The sequence below is a fragment of the Zingiber officinale genome, chromosome 5A, assembly GCF_018446385.1.
Source record: "Zingiber officinale cultivar Zhangliang chromosome 5A, Zo_v1.1, whole genome shotgun sequence".
Lineage (NCBI taxonomy): Eukaryota > Viridiplantae > Streptophyta > Magnoliopsida > Zingiberales > Zingiberaceae > Zingiber > Zingiber officinale.
The window spans coordinates 130,731,826-130,738,000 of record NC_055994.1 but is presented as its reverse complement, the minus strand read 5'-3'; positions in this window follow the sequence as shown (position 1 = coordinate 130,738,000).

The window sequence follows — 6,175 nt, the reverse complement described above, 5'->3', positions numbered from 1 at the left end:
AATTTGAATTTGACCCCTATGCGTTTTCTCATTATGCTCCTCTAATTACCAACTTATTATATTTTAGCCTATATTTATAAAATAAAAATAAAATAAACTCCGACCTTAACGTCGTATCCTCTACCTTCCTCACATGCATGCCATGTGCCTAGGACAGAGGCTAATTTTTAAAATATTCTTAAGATTCAAACTTTTTTTAGAAATATTTTTATTGATATACAAATATTTATATTTTATTATTAATAGCAAAATACAAATACTATTGGTGCTTTAATATTATCATCTTTTAAAGATGCCTAAATTAAAAATATTAAAATAATTTTATTTTTCATTTTGGAGAACAATTTTATTTAAATGAATTTGTTGAGTTAAAAAATATTAATAATTTTGACAAGTAGAGAATTTATAATTTTAGTTAAAATTGCTATAATAATAATAAAATAAGAATATTTTTGGGATAAAAAAGGAATGAAGTGTTATTTTGATATTTCTAAAATTAAAATTTTCTTTTTGATGTTAATAAAATAAGGCATCCTTTTAATTTTTACCTTTAAAATTTTAAAAGTATGTTTTAAAAAAAATATATAAGAGGCATTTTGTTAATTTTTATCGAAGTTATAATTTTATATGATACGTCAGAAATCAAATACTAAATACAAATATGTAACTATCAAATTTGATAATTCTATTAGATTCCGCGCGGTTCCATTTCGCTCAGGACACAACGAATAGCCGGCGGAGGCGCGGGAAGACTTAACGAACCCTGTCGGCTTCGTCTCTCGCCTCCATTTGTCGCCTTCCCCCTTCTTCATCTTCTCCCTCTATGGCTTCCTCTCCATCATCTCCTCCACCCAACTCCATCCATCCGCAAATCCTGCAGCAGCACGGAGCTATACGCCATGGCTTCCCTCGGCGAGCTCCTCGCGGAGGACGGCTTCACGAGGAAGGCGAGCTCGAGGAAGGCGAAGGCAGCAGCTCCTCGAGCTGTGAGCATGCCGCTCTACTCTGACACCAACACGAATAAAAATGCCACCTTTCTCAAATCCAGAAGCCAAGTACTCCCCGGAAGGTCGCTGACCAACGCAGCTGGCTCAAGCTTAAGCAGGGAGGGAGCAGCGTGTGAGAACTTCTTCCCTCGAGGATCACAAGGTGAGTGGGATTTCGATCGGCATCGAGATGACAAGCTCAGGAACAATGTCTTCAATTTGGATGATCATGCTCCGAGCGAGGAAGACCTGCAATTTTCAGTTTGTGATGCTGCAATCCAGGCTTTGGTTTCGATCTTGGTAAGCCACATCAGGGTCTTTTTCGTAGATGAAAGCTTTCGGGCATTGCGTCGCGGGGTTTTCGATGCTTGCCTGAAGGATGAGAACAGAGGAGGTGAGGATGGAGCCTTCGCCGAGCTCGAAAAGGCCATTACGATCGTAGAGAAGGCAGTCGAGCGCAGAAGCACAAAGGAATTGCAGAAGGCTTCTTCCAAACTTAATATCATGACTGGATTGAGTTCAGTTGCTCTGAAAAATGAGTCTAATTTTGGTGCTCCAAATTCTTGTCTTGTAGCATGTGCACATCTCTACCTGAGTGTGATCTGTAAGATTTACAAGGAGGACAGAATGGCAGCAAGCCATCTTCTCCAAGTTTTCTGCTTTGCGCCTTTCGAAGCACGGACGATCTTGCTACCGGCATTGTGGGAAGAACTATTCCTTCCAAATCTAGCTCACATAAGGGAATGGTATGATCAAGAAATGGATTCCATCTCTCGAGTGCCAAGTAGAGCGAAGAACACGGATATCCTCTTGAAGATGTATGGCAGTGCACTGAATAAGGAAACACAAAAATTTGCAATCTACTACAGGGAATGGCTTATTGATGAGACAAAAGCTCCTTTCCCTCCCTCGATCGATCTCCCTTCTGCTGATTTTCATCGAATTAGGAGAGAAAAGTCGCAGGCTAATGGCCGAGAAGGGTGCCAAGTGATCGAAAAGGGTGCCAATTTGGATATGTATCTAAGAAGTATCAAAAATCTTTTAGACAAAGACACTGACCAATTGAAAAAAGAACATGAAGGTGAGGAAGCAAATGGAAGTAAAAGGACTTTCTTCGATATGGTGGATGAATCTTCAGATGTAAGTAGTCATTTAGTTTTTCTTTTCTCTCTCTTTTCTAATTTAGATGAAACTATTAGTGTGACCTTGTATTTTAGATCAAAAATCATTCATTTCATCATTCTTGTACTACAGGTTAAAGAAAATGAGTGTACTCTAAACAAACTAGCAGAAGCAATATTTCAACTCAATAATGTTGATTTGCAGTTCCAAACCAACTCTATTGCCACTGATTACCTTAAAAACAATGTAAGTAAATGCCCATTTACCTTAACTCTGAAATTATATGGTTCCTAACAGGTGCATAATATGCTAATTGCATCTAGGTGCCATTTAGTGAACTCCGAAGGATTGATTCTGTGCCTAAGAAATGTGATCTAGCAATTACAAACTTGGTGTCAGAGAAAATGATCGATATTTCAGTATCAGAAAATTTTGGCCATGTTTTGTTTCTTACAGCACAAACAGCTAAAATTGAAATGCAAAGAAACTACAAATCCAAGGATGAATTGGCACTAGACATAGTGGATAGGCTTCTTACAGGCCATAGCAAAGAAGAACAAATGGAAAATGCTAGAAACCTTATAGCTATTGGAGGTTTGCAGTTTCTGGTAGAACAGTTCGAGAAAGGAAACTCACACGGAAAGACCCGTGTAGTTCGATCTTTGTTATGTTGCATCAAGGCGAATGGCAATTGCAGGAAGTATTTGGCAGTGAACCTTCAAGCCTCATGCATCCTTGAGCAGCTCCACAGTAAGCTAGTTGATGCAAGAACCAATGCAGTGAAACTGCTCTCTGAACTGATTTGTCTCGATAGGTTTGTTCTATATGACAGACCCTAATGATTCTCTAGACTTTTGTGTTTAGGTTTGCCATTTGTTTGATATCGATCCTATTTCTTCATGTGACAGAAGAAGGGATGTCCTATCATTCTTAAGTGGTTTGTTGAGAGAGAGAATTGCAGAAACTATGAATGCATTGCTTGTGTATCTTCACAGAACAGCACCAGAGGAAAAAGCCCTAGTTGCTGTTCTTCTCCTTCATTTTGATCTTATGGTATGATTTTAATTCTCTGCATTTACCTTAACTTCATTTGATGTAGAATACTTGAATTGATTGGAAGCAGATTGGAGGAAGTAAGAAGAGTGTATACAAAGAGGAGGCCATGGAAGCCATTGCTCTAGCTCTGAATTGTTGTTTGTTCGACAAGAAAGTCATACCAAACACTCAAAGAGCTCTTCTCGTGTTGAGGGGCCACTTCTCCACATTTGGAGAGATTTTGATAGAGTCGTGGCTTCTTGAGAAAGGAGGATTCCTTGATGGTACCAACAACACCTCTAGTTATCATGATGATGACGATGATGAAGTTGATGAAAATTTATCGGTATGTTGTTATTGAACAATCACTCTTTTCTTTTGCTCTCTACCATTCCTTCTTTAGCTACCACTAAAAGAGTTACTTGAAACTACTGATTTTCAGATAGATGAAGCAAAATTAGAGTGGAAGTGGGTGAAAGAAGCAAGTCTGGTCATTCTTAGTGATGGAAATGCATCTTTTCTAGGGGCTCTATCCAAGTGTTTAGATTCTGGAAACCAAGATCTTGTTAGAACAAGTTTGGTGACACTGGCATGGATGAGCTATGCATTCGAATCAACATCGGTTTCCAATCGAACGCGACTGGCCGTTTTGACAGCATTCATTCCTCAGCTTAAAGAACAACTAGAACAAAATGAAGAGACAGAGAGCAGGATGCTTGCGTCTATAACTTTGCAAAATTTCAGCAAGGCAAAGGCAAGAAAAAGTTCTCATTTAGGCTAAAATGTTTGAGATGTTCATGTAATAAATGTTGAGTTCTGTGTTTTTATTTCAAACTATTTTTTATGGTTTTTTGTTGTTGTGCTAGTAATGCATATGTGTATGCATTTAGTCTCACATTGCTAAGCTAAGAAGGTTGGAAGACCTTATATATGGATCCCTTCCATGCTAGCTTAGCAAAGTTAAGGAGACCTACACGCATGCGCGGGCCGAGCCCAAATCAGGTGATTTCGGGGGGTTCGGGCCGGAAATCCATAAACCGGGCGCGACGCATGCGATCATCGCGTGCAAGAAGGGTTGCAAATCCCTAGCTCGTGGGTCTTACGCTTACAGGCGACCTGGACGCATGAGGGAACCAATGCTTTGGTTCGCTGGCAAAGCAATATCCCGCGTGTGAGGGAACCGACGCTTTGGTTCGCTGGCGAAACAGTGCTTACTACTTCGTAGTGAATAAATGATGCGCCTCTGTTCCTCGTTCTGTAGCTCTCCTTCATCCCTCTCTGTGTGTGCGTACGTTGTCCTAAGACTTGGTTCCGCAATCTGAGGTTGAGTCCAAGTGCACCTACTGACGACGCGAGTGGTTGTCAGATCTTGGGAGAATTTTGCCGGAGAGCTTCTGCACCGTGGGCGGTAATAAATTATCTAAAGACAGTCGGCACGCTTCAACCGGAAGATAACAATTTCTGAATCTTACTCTTTTATTTACCTGTTTATTGCATGCTTGCTATTTTGGTTCCTTCTTCCCTCTCTGTGTGTGCGTACGCTGTCCTGAGGCTTGGTTCCGCGATCTGAGGTTGAGTCTGAGTGCGACGTTCATCTTGGAGTGCACCTACGGACGACGCGAGTGGTTGTCGGATCTTGGGAGAATTTTGCCAGAGAGCCTCTGCACCGTGGGCGGCAATAAATTCTCTAAAGACAGTCGGCATGCCCGCTTCAACCGGAAGATAACAATTTCTGAATCTTACTTTTTTATTTACCTGTTTATTGCATACTTGTTATTTTGGTGCAAATATATTATCATGTTAGTGCTCTCCTATAACAACAATAAATACATCAAAGTTGAATATGTTGGGATAAATCAATTAATCATTATCAAGACATGCCAAAATCTATTAATTATATTTGAATTATTGAGAATGTTAAATCTGAAACATACTTGAATTCATAGTACTGACAATCACGAGTTAGATTTTCCAGGACTATAGAGATAAACACCTTTTATCTCAGATGGAGAGATTTGCAGAAGTCTTAACTCTAGTTCAGCATCAAACATCACAACCTTCATTGAGTATCCATAATTCCCAGTTTGTTGGAAGGAACGGATGTTGAGGTTAAGTCTTTTTGATGTGTAGAGAGGAAGGAGAGAACAAAATATAGTTAAGTTGTAATTATAACTCTCTATTGATACTCAAGAATTGAATTTATCCATTACAAGCACCCTCATGTGGTATTTATACTAAGTTATCAAAAGCTAAAAAGGTTTAATAATTACTAATATTAAACACACAATTACTAACAAATGATAGTACTCCAAGAGACTGCAAATTAAATCACCAACTATTAATCCTTTATTGACTTTAGAATTGATGGTGCATTTGACACTTTGTTGGCTTGCTCAGTATCTCTACACAGCACCTATCTTTATGCAGTGATCTCCACTAAATGTGTTGTGTAGCAATTTACTTTAGACTGTAGTACTTTGGATGGTGTCATGCAGCGTTTGATGTAAACTGCAACAATCTCCTCCTTGACATCATAGTTGCAAGTTATTCCAAGCCTTTCCCTAAGTTTTTCAAACCTTGTTGTTGGCAATGGTTTCGTAAGAACGTCGGCCACCATCTCTTTCGTTGAAATGTGTTCCATATGTATCTACTTTTCCTTCTCCATTTCCTTCAAATAAAAGAACTTAATCTTCATGTGTTTTGTTTTATTATGAAAAATGGGATTCTGACTTATTGTAATGACAAACTTCTTGTCACACAAAATTATTGTTGCTTCTTGATTCTAGTTCAAGTTGTTCGGCATCTTCCTAAGTCATATGGCTTGATTTGCAGCAGCTGTTGCAACAACATACTCGACCTCAGTAGTAGACTGGGCCACAACTTCTTGCTTCTGGGAGTTCCAAGCGATCATCCCTGAACTAAGACTAAAGCAGTGCCCTGAGGTGCTCTTCATGTCTTCCTTTGAGCCGCCTCAATCATTGTTTAAATACTCATACAACACTAGCTTCTCATTCTCTATGGCCTTACGGTAC